This window comes from Haemorhous mexicanus, chromosome 3, assembly GCF_027477595.1.
Source record: "Haemorhous mexicanus isolate bHaeMex1 chromosome 3, bHaeMex1.pri, whole genome shotgun sequence".
NCBI classification, from domain to species: Eukaryota; Metazoa; Chordata; class Aves; order Passeriformes; family Fringillidae; genus Haemorhous; species Haemorhous mexicanus.
Genome location: NC_082343.1, coordinates 80,444,258 through 80,466,468, shown reverse-complemented (window position 1 = coordinate 80,466,468; position 22,211 = coordinate 80,444,258). Strand labels below are relative to the sequence as shown.

The window sequence follows — 22,211 nt, the reverse complement described above, 5'->3', positions numbered from 1 at the left end:
GGAGAAAAAGCTCATTTAAACCTCTAAGGCTTCCTCCATAAAAAATGAAGCTGAGCCGCTTTCTCTGCCCCAGACATTCAGGCACACCTCCTGCAGCCTCTGCGATGATCATCCAGCCACTCATGCAGGTGACTGAACTCACCATGTAAGGTGCTCATCACAGCACTTCCCAAACTAGTCAAGCATGGGTTGGAATAAGGACGTATGCAGAATAGAAATCCAGCTGCTTTTCCTGAATGGCTTCAAAGAAATTAAAATCCTCCATCTACTTGCTGACTTCCTCCATTTAAGACAATTAGTTTAATCAACACACATCTATCACTGTAAAAACCAGGTGTGTTGTATCCAGGGTTTGGAGAAAGAGAAAAAATATTTACTATGTAGACAGACTAGCTGTATATGAGCAAAACAAACTGAACTCCCTCAGGCATTAACAGTCAAGAGAAAAAAGAAAACTATGGTTGCCTCTTCAGCTGGGCAGAAGCAACTGGCAAGGCTTCTGACAGGTTGATTAGATTACCTCTTTTTTAACTACTCTCTGAGTAGGATAGAGGCAGGAAAGGAGGTCTAAGTCCTACTGACAGAGAAGCAAAAGCATGCACTTCTCATGTTCCAGTCCCTGAAGACCTATTGCCTGACCTGCAGTACACCTGTATTTTTCAGTAGTCCTCCATCTTCATGCTCTTGCTCTACAGAGATCCTGGCTCATATTCCAGCCCTCTGTCCCCACATTTCCGGCTCCTCCCCTCCATACCTTGGTCAAAGCGGCAGAGGAAATGACATGGACAGTTGAGAGTGGCTGTAAAGCATGCAGGACTTATTCAGAGGGACCTGACAACCAGGAGTCCCTTCTCCAGCCCAGGTGAGCCACCACGGAGTAGTGGCATGGGTACCCTGAAACGCTGGAGGACCTGCCAAACTCAGCCTCTGCTCCAGCACAACATTCCTCTGCCCAAGGGAAATAATTTCCCCTACAGTGATTCACTGATTTACAGCTGGCTAGCTACTACCCCCACCTCTTTGGTGAATGCAACACACACAAGCACATGGTATGCAGCTGCAGGGACAAACCCCAGGGGAGGCAGAGTGATTGATGTGCCACATACAGCCTGCCACCAGTCAAGAAAGTTCCCATCTGAAAGGATAAATTGCTTATCTTCAGCATCAGAAGTTCCTCACACTGTCCTAGGTGAAGGATCAGTCCATGTCTAAGCCAAACCCCTCCCTATTGATAAAATTCACACAGATCCATAGAGGAAAAACTCATTTCACATGGTTCCTAGTGAGTACTACCCCGTGCTTCTCCTTTTCTGAGCACAGAGAAAGGCAGGTGAAGGGCACTTCTTCCTCTGGCCAGTGTTCCAGTGTGGGACAGGTCCTGCTGCCATCACAGCAACTGCAGTGACTGGGACCACCAGCCTGCTGTGCATGGGGGCCATCCTGGTGTGCAAACCTGACTCCCCCTGAGCAGAAGTATTGTAGCCAGACTCCTGGTACACAAATAAACCTCTTCTCAATTAAGCCAAAAATTCCAGTATAATGCTGCTCCCCATCTTAAGCAGCTCCCGTTTTCAAGGTGAGAATGATGGCTTTATGTGTTACAGGAATTGTTTTGTACCAAAGCAGGAAACAAAATGAGTGATGGTAGGAATGGGACAGAAAAGTGACACGAGTGGTGGAGTGCATCCTTGCAGCCAAAGAGAGACAGGCTGTTTGAGGGTAGATTCTTGCATCTCACGAGAGACTACTGATGACAATGCCAACAAGACAGAAATGAAGCAAAAAGCTAGGTCACTGAGACTACTTCATGCCAAGAGGCACAAAAAAACATATGCAGAAAAGCTCATTAATCATAAAATACCCTCCTGTGCCTTGCATTGGGGATCCAAAATAAACACTGGGAGTTTTAAACTCTTTTCAAGAAATTAAACCAAGCGACATGAATTCTGGATGTGTCCATGTTTGGGTTTCTAGGCAATAAGACTTCAGCATAACTCTATCCCATGCCAGGTACTAGTTTTAAAATGGAAGTCAGACCTCCTTGACATGTGATGGTGGGAGGTCTGAGATACTGCACATGACCAAATAAGTCTACGTCTCTGAAGACAGTGTGGGATTCCCCCCCACACTTATATGAGAAGCAGCTGCTTCTTTTTGGTGGTAGTGTTAGCGTGTTTTTAATGTAAACGCATTTCCCCCTCTCCAGAAAATGTTCCCAGGGTATTGTGGCACCCTGAGGGCAAGTCTTGCACGGCATCTTGCTTGAAAGGAAAGCTGAAGTTTTCTCTTGCAGAGAACTGTGGAGACTCCACAGCCAGGGTCCTCCCAGAGAAGAGGAGCAACACATTGCCAGAAGAAAGCAGAGGCCAGGAGCTCAGAACTGACCTCAGGATTTCCAATCTTCTTACCTAGTAACAATGCTACCCTAGCACAATACATGTCTGCAGGTTTGAGATGTGAAAACAAGGCCCTGACAACTAAATGATAAAGTAAGCTATTGGTGAACAATCTGAAAATGAGGACCCAATTACATCAGCCTTTGGGAAAACTGCTCAACAAGGACAGTTCATTACATAAGATCCAATTTTAGGAATGACTGTCATATAAGGGTGTAAGAACAGTTTTCTCTTTCACTTTTGCCATTAATGGAGACTCCATGGGGAAGGTCATTTTTGCTGAGGACCAAATGACATTGCTGCAGACTGAGAAAAGTAAACAAAATTGGAGGGTGGAGACCCTACTGTATGTACCTGCAGCACTCCAACTCAACATGTCCACCTTCCTCTGTCTCCTTGATCTTCTCTACTGCAATACATTGACCCCTTACTTTTACCACTTATGAGAAACATGGCTAAATGACAGAGTTTGAAACGTTGTTGAAGAAAGTGGTCTCTTTATTTTTCTCTAACGTGAATATTTCATTGACAAGGGTTTTACTAGAATCACAGAATTGCTTAGGAAAAGACCTCTAAGATCATCAAGTCCAACTGTAAATAATCATGTCCCCAAATGCCACACATGCACGGCTTTTAAATACCTCAAGGGACAGAGCCCACCACTGCCCTGGGCAGCCTGTTCCAATGTTTGACAGCCCTTCCCATGAAGAAATTTTTCCTAATATCCAATCTACACCCTCTCTGATTCAAGTGGAGGCCATTTCCTCTTGTCCTACTGCTTTTTACTGGGGAGAGGAGACTGACCGCCCCCACCTTTCAAGTAGGTGTAGATAGCAAATGGTCCCTCCTGAGCCTCTAGGCTGAACAACTTCAGCTGCTCTTCCTAAGACATCTATTTCAGACCAGCTTTGATGCCCTTCTGTGGACACACTTCGGCACCTCAAACAAGTGAGGGTCCTGAAACGAAATGCAATATTCAAGGTGTGGCCTCACCAGTGCCAAACAGGGGGAGACAATCACTTCCCCAGACATGCCTTTAACAGCTATTCTGATCCAAGTGGATGTATAGTAAATGGTTGCAGAGAGGAGAGGCTAAGCCAGGAGCCTTGAGGTGAAAACTTGGCAGTCCTCTGGAGAAGCCCCATGTGAATCCATACTTTCAGCTCAAGTTGCCAGCTATATACGACTGCAGAGCCTCGAGATTTTGGCTCAGTCAAATGGGAATATGGCTGCCCTATCTTGCTCTACAGCAGCAAGAATGATAGTGACACAGTCTAACACAAGGTGTGCCACAGTGCCAGCCGAAGAGCAATGTGTGTGATGCTCTTCCCTCCAGCTGCTGTGTAAGGCATGTCCTCGGTGGCCTCTGACCAAAGCAGCCCAGTGCTTAAAGGTGGATGAGCTTTTCTTTTCTTGCTGGAAACCTTTAAGAACAATATCCACCTCCCAACGGGCACCACAGAACTTAGCATGCTCATTGCTGATGTCTGCAGTGCCACAATTCTGGCCCCTAGTGCCTTGTCCATGCATATTTCAGAGTGGGCAAGGGAAATAGCCTTATTTCAGTGACTAATTCAATTATCATAACAGGCATGCTCTCTGTTCACCATAAACCTCCTTAGTATCTGGTGAGTGCATCTGGGAGGAGAGGGAGTAAAGGGAGGAAGATATTCTGCATTTATGTTTCCATTAATTCAGCATGAGAAACAGATCAAATGTTCATTTATTCTGTGTTCCAGGACACTTCTTCCAGACACTATAGTTTCTCAGATACCAGCATCTCCCTCACCTACATATTCACACTAATCCATATAAAACTATGAGTCATTACACAAAGTTCCATCCAGAAGAGTAAGCCATTCATCCTTTGGGGGAGGAGGAGGAAAGGGAAAATTAAGAGCTGTTTCCAATTTAATTGGCAGACTTTACATTTTTGTTCTGCTTCCATTGGAAAGTGTGGTGCTAATTTTTCTGCCACAGCTTGCAACCACGGTGAGATCTCAATCTGCTTCATTTATGTCTACCAGCAGGACTGCTAAAAAAATAAAATAAATCAGAACAGTATTTGCCGTCCCTCTGGTCAGTGTGCAAGCTCTATGTGCTGAACTAACGCTTGCTTTATTTCAGGGAGTCAAGCATTTTAAAGCTCCCTGCAACTGCTAAGTGCCTTTTTCAACTGCTCAGGCCTTGGTGTGGTATTCTTGAGAGCACAATACCTTCTGAACTCTTTTTGAAAAAGAAAAGCACCATGGATTCACGCTCACTGCTCTGCAGCACACCCTTGACTTTGACTTTTTTTTTATGCCACAGAGCACAATTATGCCCCACCCTGTCTTTTACTGTACCTTCTAGTAAAAAAACATGGTTTCCGTAAGCAACCAGGTTTTTTGGGGGCTAATTTTGAAGTGAGGATACTTAGGAAGCAGCTAATTAGAACAGGTATGTGGTTTTAGTTCCTACAGGAGTTTTAATGATGTGTTTCCCTTTCCAGTGTGACAGAGTACTGGACTTTGACTGTCTTCTCATTTTTATCCTTCGTGTAATTCCTGATTTTTTATTCTCAGATGCTTCTTGGCTTTGCACCTTTTTCTCCCTCATTTTCTAATCCAACAATTCCAGCCTGACAGCTGCACATAACATTTATGACTATTTCAACCCAACCTCCCTTGTCTTGCTCCTTTTTTCACACAGCGCTTAAATCCCGGTCTTTCCCTCAGGAGCAATTCAGGGACCATTCCTACTGACTGTGTTACCCGAGAGGCATGAGTGGTCCATTGGTACAGGGATCATCCATCAGCCTGCAGTGCTGAGTTGGGTTAATTCCACGGGCAGTGCTGAGCTCCCAGGAGCAGTGGCAGGTAGCACTCAGCAGCAAATCCTCTGGTGGAGGACTGGAACCATCTACTTGAGCTGCTCCTGGAGCTTCTGCAGTGCTCACGGAGGGACATTTGGGACACCTGATCTACACCTGGATTTTGGTAAGTGGATTGCAGGGTTTCAAAGAACAGCAACCCAAAGTCCAAAGCAAACAATACACAAAAGACACCAAATCAGCACTCTTTCTGCAGGAGATAAGCTAAAGCCAAGCTGCCATGAGACTTTCAGCACCTTTTCCCAAATTGAATCAGTTTAATTCTGTGTGAGTTTGCTAATGATTCATGGATCTTTTAATGACGCATGGATTCACTGATCTTTGAGGAACATCAGATTTCCCTGCACTTACTCCCTTTCCAAAAATGCATCAAGCCTTAAGGCTTCCACAATGGTTGTGTGTCAACATTTTCTAAAGTGTCAAACACGCAGAGGAGAACTACTGTTGGGTCCTTCAGTAGCCATCTCAGTTGACAAAGAGATAGGAAGTGGCACAAACATCAGAAAGACTGCTCTGCACCTCTGATATCTAATACCTACAACTGACACTTCAACTTGCTCAAGCTCCCCTGGAGCAGAGCATCTGGAGCAGCTGTCAATCGAGCTGATGCCAAATATTCCAGGTACCTTCATTCAAAAAACACACTTTTCTTCATTAAGGAAAAAAAAAAAAAAAAAAAAAAAGAAGTACGCAAACTATATCCCACTCCACGGTAGTTCAGAACACGAAGACAAAAAAAAAAAAAAAAAGAGAGGAAAAAAAAGGAATCACAGGCACGAAAGCAGCACAACCGGCTAAGGAAGTGTTACATCAAGCAAGGTGTGTATGTGTAGGTCTGCAACCTTCCATTGCTACCTCCTTCCTAACCTAGCACGTGCAATTCTATCCAGTGTAGCTTGCTGGGTGACAGCATTTCATCTGAAATGTCAGGCAATACAAGCCACATGCAATATATTCAACAAATATTCAAGGCATTAAGAGGCACCTGAACAGCTCAGGAAAATTGCAAGTCCTCAAGTAAAGACTTTGAAAACACAAGGAACAAATCCGTACTCACAAACGTTAACACCAAGCTTTGCGGGGTACAGCTGCAGAAGGAAGGCATCTCATCTAAAGAGAGAGTGCTTCCTCACAAAATCCAGGTATTTAAGCTTTCTTTTTATTTTCTTTTAAGGCTGTCCAACAGTTTGTATCAGGTATTTAAAACTTACAAGCCAATTATTTAGTCTCCAAAAGCGATCCTTGAAAGGCAAAAATGCATACTTTTAGCTGATGAGTAATCAGGGAAAACTTTCTTTTCTCTTTAAAAAATGAACTTACTCTTCTTGCCCTCTAAAAATTATGGAAACTTTTAAAGGCAGAAAATGCCATGGAGGGGAGGGGGGGGGGGAGAAAAAAGAAGAAACGCAACACTAGATAATTTTAAACCCTTCACATACCTAAAAAGGGCATATTAAACCACAACCTTAGTCATAAACCTCCAGTAAGCGCAAAGACGAAGTACCGCGGGTACGACATGCAGCCGCTTGGCTGCCGGCGAGGCAGCGGCTTGGAGCGCACAACACACGCCAAAGGAAATGGGTGTCGTACCTCGCCTGCCTCCAGCATCTCCTCCTCCACCCCCCACCCTCCCAACCACCTGTAGCAGCCTCAGAGGAAGCAGACATGCTCCCACATACTTTCCAGCTATGCAGCGCCGGCTGCAAAGTCCGCACGCAGCCAGCAACACATGTGCGAAAATGCATACGTGGGGAACCAGCATCGGGTCTCTCTGCAATGATTTACCCCATCTGCAAGCAAGCCAGAATTACCTTCTCATTTTTTAATTTGAAAACAAACCAGAAAAGCAGCCCAAGGAGCAAGAGAGAACCCCTCCATCGCATTTGTGCCCTTTCCCTTTCTCCCCCGCAGGCACACCTACCCACACCTACACTGTGCTGGAAAAAGGCTGTAAGCATGGCATTACCACTATTGTGTCCTGGGTACAGGGAGCTGTGGTTTTGAGATTAAACATCCAGTAACGAAATTTTACCCTTTTTACCAGAATTTTCCATAAGCAATTGAACATTGGTTAGGAAATATAAAACAGAGAAATGTCTAAATTTCCTCTCATGCTCAGATGAGGCTATACGGTTGAGATCACTTCCCCGTGATAACCTAAAATTAGGGCAAAAAGGACACACACCAAGTGCCAGAGAGAAGATGCCTGGCCATAGGGACCATGGTACTGCGGACACTGGGAACCGGTGCCAGGGCAGCACGACCTGGTTTGGGGGCTCTTCTTGCAGGTGCCAGAAGGACACCCTGCCTCTACCAGCTTCAAATACACTGCCATAGGTATCTTTTTGTCAGTGGTCAGATTTCAAGGGAAAGAAAAAAAAAAACCCTAAACCGAGGGGGGGAAATCATGACACCCCCAGCACTCTTCTGAAAAACCCAGCAGCCACAGAGAAAGAAGTTTTAACCCCGTAAACCCCAAAGAAGAAAGGAGCAGAAAAAAGACCCAGGGAAAGTAACTTGTTTTCCAAAGGTTGTCTGGAAACTCTTGGGATGCTTTGCCTATTCTGAACGATCCTCTCTCTTTGAGCCATTTCACCTTAGCCAATACGCCAGGGGAGGGACCCATGGGTGGGGAGGGAGTTAAAAATAAAAACAAACACTGAAAAGCTATTTGTAAACTGTTTCACCCCAGAGAACCCTTCAACTTGCGGTTTCTCTAACCGACTGCACAGCACACCTGCAGAGTGAGTTGGGGCAGGAGACACCCCTCCATAAATACCCGGGAGATCCCTCGCTGGGCTGCACCTCCTCAGGTGCCTCTGTGCAGGATGATGGCAACGGGTGCCCATGTTCCTGGCAATAGCCTAAACTTTACAGTCAAGTAACAAATGGAAGGTGGGCACGGGACAAAACCACATAAATATAGATATTTCCTCAGATAAAAATGCCCTGAATACAATTTCAGCTTTGCAGCAGTCAACACTGCCCTTTTCTGGGCTTCAACACATACAAGATCTCAGGCATCTGGTCATCCCTCCTTCACCCCAAAATCTCTGACTAGCTAACGAAAGCAGCTGTGCCAGGTGTTACCAAGTACAGCCTTCTCTGCCCCATCCAGGTGACCTGCAACCTGAAGTGCCAAATCTGGCAATTAAGCTATCCCTTAAACCCTGCACAGTCCCAGGAAAGCCAGCTGCCCACCTCCTCCAACATCAGTTCAGCACTCCAGGTCTGTTGCCCAGCATTTGGAGCTATAGGCTGGGAGCAAAGACATTTCTCACCATTCTGGTTTACTCATAGCCCAACAAAAGGGCACTTATTCTTACCTCTGGGCAGACTACTACTTTACAAACAAAAAAACATCAAGCAAATCCCAGCCACCTTCAGGCAGTGAATCAGACATTGCTTGAGTCACACACGCACAGAGTGCACCAAACTCAACTGAGAGCTGCACCACGACCTCAGCCTTTGCTCTTCTCTGCCTGCCCATCCCCACCTTCACCCCAAAACTAGCAAGGAACTTCTTCACAATGCTCTGAAGGTTTAAATCAGAAATATGCAAGCAATGCTAGTGTGGGCACAGACATCCCGGAAGGCAGAGGGGGGGAGGGTGGATTGCATTAACTAACACTGCTGATGCTAGAAAATGTGCAGCTAACCAGGAGGGGCAAATCCCAAAGGCTGGTGATCAAATAAGCATCCCTGCTACGGCTGTTTGTCCAAAGCTTCACCAAACTATTGAAACTTGCTGAGGTACAAAGTAAGACTGGAAGGGAAAACCTTTCAGAAGCCCTAATTCTTCACACTGGAACATGGTTACTGGGATATTTTTTTGACATGGAATGGAATTGGATTCTAGGAATGGATATTCTACCTTTTCCTCAAGACCAAATCATGTTCTTATTCTGACAACAGCTGAGCACAACCGAACTCTGCCATGGCCCCATCATGCTGCAGACTACAGACCCTATAACCAAAGGTCATTCTTCCTCTCTATCAGTTTTTGCATTGCTAATTTACAGAACTGGGGCACCAGGAAACCTGAAAACCACCTGTGCCAAAGGACCATCACAGAGAAGACAACTTCACTGCAAGATACAGACTGCAAGGGGCGGCGGGGGGAGGACAACAGGCACTTGGGGAAGGAACAAGGAAATGTGTGGGGCCAAGCAAACCACTTTTGCCATTCATGTTTACCACTGCTACCTTGCCCTACCCTTCTGCACATGCACACCCTCTCCAGAGCACTCAAGTCTCATCTGCACTTTGAATTCTTTTGCTGCTCAGTGTAGTAGTCAGCTCTTTCATGTTATTTTAGAGCAGACTGTAAAGACTTGGTTCCTATAAAGTTCTCCTATGACATTACTGACCTTGTTGCTCTCCAGTTTTCATAAGAAAGAAGAAAGTAGTAACATTCTCAAGTGATTCAATCAAGTACTGTGTTCATCTTCAGAAATAACTGGCATCATTTTGAAATCAAAATATCTACCCCACTGCTATAGGAAGACTTCATAGCTGTAAGCTCTATACAGATAGCACTTAACAGTGCAGTATTTTTTTTTTCTCTACCAAAACTCATAATGAAAAGCACCAGAAATATTTGTAGCAGGCAGCTAATAACAATTATTACTTTCCTTGCAAGCTATTTTCACTAAATTAGCCTTGATAGCATCACAATTTGTTGAGGTAGGAAACAATAGAAATAAGCAAGCCATGGCAATCTGGGGAGGGAAAAAGAACTATGCAGGCAGTATTTACCCCTTGAAAGTAGTACTTGGGAAGAAAAACAAGAAACCTTACACTGGCTAAATAACATGTGGGTTGCTTTTACTTGTGCACTGCATTTGCAACCCTGTGTTTTGCTTTAGTAACTGGGGCTAGACAAAACACTGGACTGTAGCTGTACAACACTGCATGTCAGATCTTTACTTTGATCTTACAAAATGGCAAAAATTTTTTAGAGAAAGTTTAGAGATGATCTGAATGAAACTCACAGCTTTTTAAGCTTGGAATTTGCTGGTTGGTGCATTAAGCATTACTCACTTTCTGAACAAAGTGGAAAGTTAACACAAATTGGCAGATGACTAACTGTCCAAGAAAGAGATTACTGAATGAATCACTGACTCTACTTTTAGTCTAATAATAAGACAAATGAAGAGGACCAAGAAGGGGAAAAAGACAAACAAAAAAAATTCCTTGCAAAGTGCTTGAATTTGCATTGCCCATGAATTTCCAGCTATGACAAACTATGCATACATTTCATAATTTACCATGAGTTTTACTTTGGAGTTAGCTTACTGACATGCCCCATGATTACTTCACAGTCTCACTTAATTTGGATTTCTGTAAGAACTCTGCTCCACACTTTCCCTTGGTACACATTTAATAAGTTACAGGAATAAATTAAGGGATTGGAAATTAAGATAAATTGCTGAGTTGAGTCACAAGCATTTGGCAAGGTACAGAACACACAAAAGTACCTCAGGCACAGCAGATACCAGAAGCTGACCTGAAGCAGAATTTAGGTTTCTCAGCTCAAGAAGAGGACCTAACCAAAAGGTTCCATTTTCATGTTTGCTACCCAGGGTCTGATAAAAAGTTTGCCTAATGCACAACCAGCATTCAGCTTTGCAGAAGATCATCCCAGGGTGCTGCTCAAGAGCACAGGAAAGGGGCAGCAGAGCCGTCCCCCTCCCAAACAACAGCCACCCAGCTCCAGCAGCCTGGTGGGGTGAAGCTATGGACAGCAAATCTAGGAGTTCTGGGTTTGCCCTTCAGCAACCTGCACACCCACTGCTCTCCTCCCTGACCTTCCCACATTAGCCCTGCTGCTCTTTGGACTTGTGGTCTTACTCATCAAATTGCCTAGGGAAATTAGCCAGGGTTAAGAAAATGGCAAATTGATGCGTACTAGGTCGAAAAGCTGAATCAGCTCAACAAAGCACAAGAAGCAGATGGCCAAGCAGGACCTCATGCTCTCACCCAGTGGCACAAGGCACTACCAGCTCTCAGTTTCTCCCTCTCATTTTGAAGAATGACGTTAGACTACCTCTCTCACCTGAGTAAATTCAAGTCACTCGGGTCATCTGCTGAACCTGTTACTCAACATTGCTCGCCATCATCCCCAAAGTGATAAAAGGTTGTGAGAAGACCCGAGGGTTTAGGAATGCAGCCACGTGGTTTAAAAAATTCTCCACAGTCACCAAGTCTGCTCATCTCTTTGAATGTAAAATTCTCAAGAGCTCATCACATCTGGGAGATCGGTGACATGACCTGGTTGCATGAGGCCAGAAGCCAGAATCAGGTAGGAATTAGAATAGTTCTTACAGAACCACAGCATGGTTTGGGTTGGAAGTACCTTCTGCATCATCTAGTTCCAAACTCCCTGTCATGGGTAGGGACGCCTTCCAGTGGATGAGGTTGCTCTAAGTTCCATCCAACTTGGCCTTGAATACTTCCAGATTTGGGGCATCCACAACTTCTCTGGGCAACCTGTTCCAGTGCCTCACCATCCTCACAGTAAAAATTTCTTTCCAACATCTAATTTAAACCTACCCTCTTTCAGTTATTTGAATATTTGCAGGAGATAGTACTTCTGCATTTTGTTAACACTGAAGACTCATTTGATTGAGTTCTGCTTTCCTCTAACTTTTTTTTTTCAATTGTTTTCGCACATACAAGCTGGAAATAAATATCCTTAACCTCTAATGGCCTGGGAAGCAAGTTCCTACTGCCAAGCTACAGTTTAGGCTAGGCACTGGCTGCTACTGGTTTTCTGCAGAGCCACCACAATGCCAGAGCAAGACAAGTACAACCTCCAGGAGATGAGGCATGATGTAGTGACAGTCAGTGCACTTTGGGGACCAGATGTCCCATGGCCAGCTCTAAGCCTTTTCACAAGTTTTGGTTTAATTTGATGCATTATCCAGGCTCTTGACAGACTCCACAGCAAACGTAACATGCACAAAACTAACCCTACACACAGACTGAGTAATTTCCTGCCAATTTAGTTCTCAGGGTTGGCCCACTGTGGGATGAGACAGGTGCCAGGGCAAGCAAAGGCAAGGAGAGGAAATGCTGAGCAGAATCACAGCCCCAAATTTGGCAGCAACACTGTCAGCTGCCCTTCACAGGTCCAGCCCTCAGTGATTTTGGACACAAATCCCATTTCAGAGTCAAGAGCTCAAAACATCAGTGAGATCTAGACCCCTTATTCGTTTGCCACAATCCAACCTTCACAGCACTTCTGATGGCAGGATCTTCTAAAGACATGCCAAACTCAGAGTGCTGAACCTGTGTCCTCTTGAACTCTGAATGACCACTGACACCTTATTTTGCAGTCTTTACCAATTATTCTTCTGTGAACTTCAGTAAGAATTGTCCCTAAATAAATCCCTTAAGTTGGAATTTGGCCTTTTATGCTATATCCATCTGAAAATAATAAAACCTGCCTTATTGTTGCCATGTAACGAACAACTGGATTTCCACATGTTGCAAAGTTTTATTTCCACAGGCTTCTGTACCTCTATTTTTAGTGCACTTCTCCCAGTAAGAGGCTACAAGACAAAGATTCTCCATCAGAATCTGGTTACACAAGAAACTGACAAATGCATCCAAGGCATTTCAGCACAACCAAAACCAACTACATTAATATATATATTTAGTGGTAAAAGATGCCCCCTGACAATGAGGGAGCTGGGATAAGTCTAGATTTTCTGAGTGGATTTTGTTAAAAACACACTCCGTTTTAAACTAGAACAAGAAGAAACAAAAAACCATCATATCCTTAAAAGGAATACCTTATAGTATAAATATTGCAACAACAGAGAAAGTAAACATGGTGGCTTCATAAATGTGGGAATTTTCACTCTAACAGAAAAGGAACAGCTCTGCCTCATGTATAGCCTTTAAACCTTGTAACAACAGAGGCAACTAGAAAACAGATAGCAACACTAAATATTAATGCAGCAGATCAGGAGACACTGATTGGACTACCACTCAAAGTACAACACCTTGAAAAAAAGAATTAAAATTTTATTTACTGTAACACCACGAAGGGCATGCTCTGCTTACATGAAAACAAAATAACCTCACAACCTACAAGTAACACTTTTAAACAAAAGGCATAATATGCTAGAGGTTACTTCATTGCATTTAACAAAGAGCAGAATCTTTACATAAAAGTAAACAGCTAAAATGATTTGAAAACTATTACTTTTTTAAGAGCGAGAAAAACAAAATAATTTAACAGATCACTTTCTGATTTGCACTTTTTTCAGTATCACTTTCAGTACTGGAAGATGCGTGCTTCCTTCCAGGTAGTGACAGACACATCCTACAGTTGTCATTTATGTTTCAACTCCTATTTTCTGTTTATCTTCCTCTCCGCATCCTCAGACTCCCAGCTGAAACAGCAATACAGGTCACCCAGCAGTCTTACTGTCCCTCTCCTCACCAGACTGGAAAAGAGGTAGAGAACAGCAGCTCAGCAAGATGAGGTAGCGTGCCAAGTCTTCCTCCAGTGGACATAAATACATTATATTTTCCAGATGCGCATCTCTGACATCGAGGCTGAGGATCAGCAATACTCTACAGTGAAATGAAAATCACTAAGAAGACAGGAGAGGGGAAGACTTTTACACTGCAAGAAGTGGTATAAGTAGATTTTCTTTGGAGGGTATAAGATCTTCCACTGCTGCATAGCAAATCACTAAATCTCCCATAAATTAAAAAAAAAAAAAAAAATCTCAAAGTAATATTTTCCAACCTTTCACTAAGAGTAGGGGCGAAAACCACACGTTTTAAAGGTCTTCCACAGTTTTATTATTAGAAGTAGAAACCCTACTGATACTGATGAGTCATTTGTATTGGCAGAAACCAAGAACACCCATTTTCTTCATGTGTTATAAAGCTCTCAGTGTGGTTTTCTATTAATTACTGGTCAAAGTACTTGACTAAAAACCAAAACAAGTGATATGAACTCACCTTGTTTTTAAACCCTGTTCTATAGCAGCTGATTTTCTTTATCACACTTTCAAAGACCGCTTATTTTTCACCCCATTCCACAAGACTAAGAAGGAAAATACACAAAAGACAACTACAAATCTAAACTCCCTCACAGTAAACCCAGAACTGCAGATGGCTAATTCACTCCACTTCTGCAAAGGCTTTTGTGATCAGCTAAGAAAGAAAGAAGAAAGGAGGAAAGAAAAAAAACCCAAAAACCACAACAAGAAGATCAGTTAAAAATCATCAGTCAGCAGCAGCGATCATTTTAGAATCCTTATGAGTAATCAGAATAGAGTCTGTAAATAAAGAAGCAGTTGTACAAGAGCGTGAGCAGATGAAGGAATCCTTTCATGCTAGCAGCCAGTGATATTGCCACACAGAAGGTAAAAACGAGACTAAGAAATAGCAAAATTTTGAAAATTAAAAAAACTGGGTTTAGCTGTCTTTAAAGTTTAATCATAATTTCTTGCTGGCTTTAAAGATTTATGCCACAAAAAGGGGTGAAGGGTAGGAGACTCCACAGCACAGCTTGCATTTGGAAAGGGAAAACACAATTCACAGGCTAGACTTGCCATACCCAAATTCGAAACGATGCTCGGGGGGATTTTCGGGTAACACACCAGTCACAAAAAAACCCAAAAAACCAAAAACCCAAACAAACCCAAAGCCTATGTAAACCAAAAAAAAAAAAAAAAAAAACCCAACAAAAAACAAACAAAAAAAAAACCCAACACCAAAACCCCAGAGGTTTAGCTTGCAGATCAGCAGCATCAGACTGCACTTGGAGCGCAACCTCTGCAGCGGCACAATGAACTTCCACTTTACCCTCCGCACCTAGAGGAATGGCAGCCTGGCAATCTGACAGTGTGTTTTGATGTTGCTGGGGAAGAAAACCACAGCAAAGCAGTGACCGGAGAACCGAAAATAACCTTTGAACAGCGGCTCGGCACTGCCGGTCTCTGTGCCCGCGCCTCCTATTGTGGATAGTTTATAGCCAGGGTAGCTCCAAGCCGCACCAGACACGTGAGTCAGCAAGAGCGGCTCGTAGGAAACTGCTGACATGTTCAATTGCACTCGCACACACACCGAACACACCTACCCGCTAAATAAAAAACAGCCTGCATGCAAATCGGGGTGAAGGAACACCTCCACACCTACAGTTCCTGTTTTCCTAGTTCAGGTTTAAATTTTAAAGCGATCACTCAAGAAAGAAGAGAAGAAAAAAAAAGGAAAAAAAAAGTCCTCAGTGAATGTCAGCTATAATAAGTAGCTGTGATTAAGTCTCAAGGGTCATTTTGTTTATTTAAGCTGCTTTTCCTCTTTTCAAAAAACAAAATTGCTGCTCCACAGCCCAGAAGCCCTGCGTGGTGACAAGCAGCAAACAGTTCCTGTTTTTCTTAGTGGGGAGACTCCTTTTGAACCTGTGAACCAAAACCCATCTACCCATCACAGCCCAGCTGATTTGTTTTCAACATTCAGGAGGAGAAAAGGAAAAAAAAAAGTTTCAGGCTTCTGTTTTAACTTTTACTAGGGATAAACTGGAAATTCCCTTATTTTTTTTCCTAATAGCTTTTCAAACACCTTGTTCAGCTGAGATAGCAGAGACAGTTGTATGCAAATGATTGGTCTCAGGAATAAATCTGGGAGGATCTGACCATTTTAGGTCACCTTTCAAACTAAAAAGAAGAAAAAGGCACAGCTCAGGTCCCCATGTCCCTTGCCCCTGCAACCACCACCTGCACCACCCCCCTCCTTCTCCATCTCCTTTGAGGCACTGAATCTGAAATGTCCTGGCTGGCTCTGGGGGCAGGTTTGCACCAGCAGGTGTAAACTGCAAAGGGAGAGCAGACACAGAAGTCAGCGAGGGCTGAGGGGTTACACACAGGAGCTGCAGTTAAGCCCCCACTGTATTAGGAGCTTTTAGAGAGAGACTTTTTCAAGCTAAACAGGGACACATGTATTGATCTGCTGAGATGCCAGTGCAGCACAGGTGGTGCTCTTCAGATTGTTGCTGCGGCTCCTTCTGCATGAAGATCAATACAATCGAGCAGAGGAGTCTTCTGAGCCCAATTTTTGACAGATCAAAGTTCTGCCACACATGTAAACTTTTAGCGTAAGGGCTTTCCTGAACTTACTCCCTTGTTCCTTTTCTTTTGACTGTTCTGAACATGTGGCTGCTCTTTGATCATTAGTTCTAGCAACTCAGAAGATGCAAGTCCATCACTGGTCACAGAGGCAACATTTGTATACACTCTGCTTGCCTGCTTTAAAATTGTAATTCATAGTCAAAGAGTGGCATAGTATGCAGTGCTCTTTTCAATCCACTACAAAGATGTTTCTGCCTATCTAAAAAGCAAGATGAGCACATTGCAACTCAGCTGGCTATATTCATACAGTCTACATCTTCTTGATGCAAGCTTCAAAAAAATGTGTAATATTCAGGCAGCTGCCAAGGTTAGTCCCTTTTGGCTGAATTTAAAGGAATGATGACCATTTTTTTGTAACAACCTGAATGAGTACTTTGAGCACTATTCCGGAAATCCTGCAGGAGTTACTGGGAGTAGAACTCTACTGCCCATTCATCTACGACAAAAAAATCATTTGGGCACCTGCTCAAATATCAGTAAAGAACTGTAGTATCAGAACAACTCTTTACACACTCTCTTAAAGTATTCTGTAGTCTGCAGGAACACTGAAAGCAGAAGGAGTAACTCAGAGAAAGCATGAAGTTTAAACCTGAACTTTCTTGAGCACATCAAGGGAATAATGAGTGTATTTTCCCTAACAGCTCAACTCAGAAAACCCTTATATACAAGCATCACACCCAAAATGAACTGAGCTGGAAATTCAGACTCCGAGGTGAAAGAAGCATGCATGCCTTCAAATTTAAGTCAGACCTGCTCAACACTGCAGGTACATTCTTACTGTAAACTAAGAAACCATTCACAAAGTATTCCTTTGAGTAAAAAGGCATACACATTTTGATTTGAATATATAAACCATGTTCATACCACCTAGATTAAAACCACAAGAGACACTGTTCATGTCACACAATAAATACTATTCAATTTTACCAAGTTTATTACATAAAAATGCCATTACTACTGAAAAGATTACTTCACATATATTAATGTTACACATCTCATTTTACAGCTTAGTGCCATAAACCTCTCTTTGCTATGGTCTGAGAAGTCTCTTTATCTGTGCATATGTGAAGCCCTACCCAAAAAGAATGTCACAGGCACACAATGACAAAACATCTATTTCTATTCTTAGAAAAAAAACCACCTGGTTTCTGGTTTTTTTGGTTGGTTTTTTTTTTTTTTTTACACTACACCTTTAGAGAAAACCTAAAAGAAAATAACTGGCAATAACGCTGCAGCCTCGTTAAGAAAAAAATGGCACTTCAGACTGAAAAATCAAGCAACAAAAGTTTTAAAATAAGCAAAGGGAAGCAACTTCTGTCACATATTCCACACTACACATCATCTACACAGGGTTTTATTTTCAGCTCTCTTTGTCTTTTACAGTGCACTTGCAGAAAGAGATATGTAAGATTGCTGTATATTATGGAGACTTTATTATTTCAATGAGTATCTGAAGATTTCTCCAATGTCAAAGATTTACCAAAATCTCCTGATAAACTCAGGTTTTTATTCCTAACTTCCCTTCCTGCTCAACACAAAAGAGCAAACAGCCAATGTTTTCTTGCTGTAAAATGAATGACTGAAAGCCAAGAGGAAAAGAGAGGAAGGCATCCCACCTACATCACCAGAGTAATCTGCCAGGATGCACATTACCACCAACAGATGCTCCAGATGTGCCTCTGGGTCAGAAAAAGACTAGGAGTACCTGTCCTAAAACTGTTTCCCAGAGTGAGATACCTGAGCATAAACTATTGCTGCTGTTGATTAACAGATCTGTCAGCATGTGCATTAGTCATCTATTCACTGCGTGTATCTTCCCCATCTACTCTCCACAATGGTAAAAGTTTAAAAAAATTTCAGCTGTTCAACCTCAAGTCTCACAGCAGCCCAGAAATGCACACACTGCTCCTCTGGAGCATTTCTGCAAAAGATCCCTAAATGTCTTGAGAACCACCCTATCACCAGAATCACTAGGGACCTTTTTTGCCCACTTGGCAGCTGTGTACTGGCGTACATCTGTTTGAGTGGCTCGCCCGGCGTTACAGAGGAAACTAACAAGACAACTAGACCTATGATCCTGATTTTTCAGTTCTCTACTTTTCCAATTAGTCACGGCTTCCTTCCATTCCTTGTAGAGCACCTTCAGAGCAGCCTTTGAAGCTGAAGGGTCAAATGTGAAAAGCAATGCTGAAAACTCAGGTTCAGTACACGGCAGGGAAGTACAACGCCGATCCATTTTGCTGCACAGCTGCCCAGATCCCAGTGACAGGGGGCAGGCGGGTGGACACAAAAGGCAACAAGGCTTTTAAAAGAGCAAGCCCACATGTGAGGTGGAATTTTATTTCTATTTATCAGAGGTAAAGCTCCTAGAACGGTGGTTTAAAGCTCCTGTCTATGGGGCTGTTGCAGTGAAAGCCCAACACACCACTTTATCGTTTTATTCTACCCATCTCATCTGAGCAATTATCTCGAATTTCAGTATTTACATACCTGAAAAAGTCAATTTACCCAAGCATCACCACCCTCCCCAAACTGCAGAGCATTCCAGCTTGAAGCTCAGGAAAAAAAAAATTAAAACATGCACAAGTTTAGCGACAGTTCCAAAGTCTCTGAAAACGGGCTTTCATCACGAAAACACTGACACGGCTTCAACAAGAGCAAACAGGAACGCTGTAATTTCCCAGTCCTTCCAACATCTTAAGGAGTATTTCAAACCAGATGTCGTCCCTGCCTCACGTTTATCAGTAAAGACTGAAACCCGGGGTTTACTCCGGAGCTTCAATAACAAGGGCACAATGATCTCACGGCAACTGAAGCGATTTAAGCAAGACACCCGCTGCATGACCAAAATAGCCCGCTCCACAAAAGGAGAGGCACGGTTTCACACTTAGCCTCTTTCATGACAGCCAGCGTCCCCGCGGCGCGCGGCCGTGCCCGCACGCCGCGCCTTAGCGATCCTCGGAACTGTTACCGGAGTTCGCATCGCTCCCCGAACCCGCGGCACCGGGGGTGGCGAGGGGCGCGGCGGGACGCGCTGCCCGCCTGCCCCGGGAGGCTGCAGGTGGCCGCGGCGGCGGGGCCGGCGCTCGGCGGAGGGGCTGCCCGGGGCTCCCGCCCGGGCGCGGCAGCGCGGAGAGGAGCGGGAGAGCGCGCACGGACGGACACACGCGCGCCTGGACGGACACACGCGCGCCCGGGCGCCCGCCGCGCACCCCCCGTTACGCAACGCGCGTATTTCCCACTTTAAGGAATAAGCGCTGAGCGCGCCTGCACAGCCCGCGGAGCTCCGGGGGCGGGGGTGCAGCCCCCTGCGTGACCCCGCGCAACAGCTGCTGTGCTTGGGAGGAGGAGGAGAAGGAGGGGAGAAGGCACGCTGCCCCCCCGCACGGCCGGCCTCCCCCCAAACTTCGCCCCCCTCCCGCCCGTTCCCCTTCCCCGGCGGGGCTGCCGAGCCGCGGAACAGGCGCACTCACCTCGCCTCCGCGCAACTTTCGGGGGTCGCCCCTCTCGCTGCAGCCTGGGCGGGAGGTGGGGGAGGCAGTGGGGCGGGGTGGAGTGGGCCCGGGGGTGGGGGGGCTGTTACGGCTGAGAAGGTTTGGGGAAGGGGGAGGTTGCTCTTGTTGTTGCTGCTGCTGTTGTTTCGGAAATTCTTATTAGTATTTCTCTGCGGTCAGAAACCTGCACCCTCCCCCCCCCAAATGAAAATAAAAAAACCCGACCCAGACGATCATCACATGGCGATTGCTTTGAACCAGCTGTTTCCAGAGCCAAAGTCTTGCGGAGAAAAATAAAGGGGGAAGGGAGGAAAGAAGGGGAGGGCTGGCAGGGGGGCCGGAGGAGGAGAGAAAGCCGCAGCGGAGGGAGGGCGGGTGGAGAGAGGGCGGGCGGCTGGTTGGGGGGGAGGGGGAGCAGCACCGCGGCGGCTGTGTCGCTGCCGGAGCGGCACCCGGGGCCGGCGGCGGTGGCAGCCCGGCCGGTGGAGGCGGAGGAGAGAAGGCGGCGCTGCTGTGCTGCTGCTGCCGCGGCCGCTGCTGCTGCCCGGCTCTGCCGCCCGCCGCCGCCTCCCGCGCCCCGGCCCAGCGCCGCCCCCGCCCCTCAATCGCTACATTGTTGACATTCGCAGGCTGACGTCACCCTCCCCGCCCCGCCGCGCGCTCCATTCACAACAACGCTACGCCAACGGCGCAGCGCCCGCCGTCGCGCCTACGCCCGCCGCGGCCCCTACGCACGGGAAGCGGCGTACAGCCGCTCCGAGAATAGCCGCGGCGCCGCCGGCGCTCCGCCCGCCCCGCCCCTCCGCAAGGGGCCAGCGCATGCGCGGCACGGGCTCCCTCCCGCGGCTCTGTGTGTGTGTGTGTGTGTGTGTGTGTGTGTGTGTGTGTGTGTGTGTGTGTGTGTGTGTGTGTGTGTGTGTGTGTGTGTGTGTGCGCGTGTGTGCGCGCGCGCGCGCGCGCGCGCGAGGGGCTGCGTGCGTGCGCGCGTGCCGCCAGACCCCGCGCCGGGGCTCGCGCCGACGGCCGCGGGGGGCTCTGGGAGCCGTAGTCCGCCGCGAGGGGCCGCCATGGCCGCGGGGGTGACCTGAGGGGCCCCGCTACGACGGCTGTGGCGGTGAGGAGGCACTGGGCAGGGTGAGCCGGGCAGGGCAAAGAACACCGACTCCGGTCAGCCCTGTATGCCAGCGGGGCCGCCTCGGTGTTGATGCCTGCGTTACTGTGCGCGCTCCGCCCCCCCAGAGAAACCTCATCCTAGTTATAGTGCCGACCGCAAGAGCCCAGCAGTCATGAGTCAGCCGTGCCGAGCATCGCACGGGGAGGTGAGCGCTCCCGGGACTGAAAACAAAAACAAAAGCTCGACAAGTGCTCCCGACGCGGGAGCGCTGGTTGTTCTTCGTCTCCTCTCGTGTGTGTGTGTGTGTGTGTGTGTGTGTGTGTGTGTGTGTGTGTGTGTGTGTGTGTGTGTGTGTGTGTGTGTGTGTGTGAGAGAGAGCCCCTTTTCCCACCCCGAGGCTTGGCGCCATGGTTCCTTTTGCCAAGTGGAAAGCTGTGATTCCTGCAAATTATCCTGGTGCCGGCAGCCAGTGCTTCTGAGCGAGACCCCAAATGTCAATGGACGTGAAATGCAGTTTGGGAGAACCGGTAAATGAATAAGCTGCATTCTGCAAGCCCGAGTTACTCAGCCGGGCTCGGACGGAAAAACATAAAGATGAAAGACAGCTGATAAAAAGGAAAGTTGGAGAATAAATGATTCACAATAGGGGCCGTGAGTGAGATTATCTCTGGAGACATCTCTAATTAAAGGGCGTTGGATAACTAGAGGGTTACATTTTCCTGGGTCAGTGATCTTGAAAAAGAAATTGCAGTTGCAGTAAATGTCAATAAAGAATGATGGTGACCTGCTGCTAACAAAAGCACGTTCAGTAATTAACGTGTGCATGTTTGTTATTTTTTCTACGTTTGTCAGTTTTCATTGTACATTTTCATCCTCTGTTTCCCCCTTTTACTACAACCAGATGATATACTGCGTTTTCTGTATCTTTTAGGGACAAGGCATTCCTGTGAAGTTTTCTCAGTGATGTCTTCTGAAATTGCATCAGCTACCTGCATTTTCGAAGTCTGCTAAACTACAGAAAACTATGTTGTAAAGCTAGATTCAACTCTTTGTATGTCAGGGCAAGCATATAGTCACTTTTCAAATTGTAATTCTCCCCAGTTTTGCAGTATTGCACTATTGTCCACTTGTGTATAGTGAAAGCCTTTAGTTCCTTACAGCCCCTACTTTTCCTAGCTA

General features: G+C 45.8%; 1 protein-coding gene across 2 annotated transcripts in view; it reads right to left on the bottom strand.

Moving 5' to 3' along the window:
* Positions 1 to 20,397, bottom strand: part of BACH2 (BTB domain and CNC homolog 2) — a 180,358-nt gene extending 159,961 nt beyond the window's left edge. For both annotated transcript variants that reach the window (XM_059842454.1, XM_059842455.1), the window contains exon 1: positions 19,898 to 20,397. The gene's annotated coding sequence lies outside the window, so the exon portion shown is untranslated. The remainder of the gene's footprint in view (positions 1 to 19,897) is intronic.
* Positions 20,398 to 22,211: the final 1,814 nt, after the last annotated feature.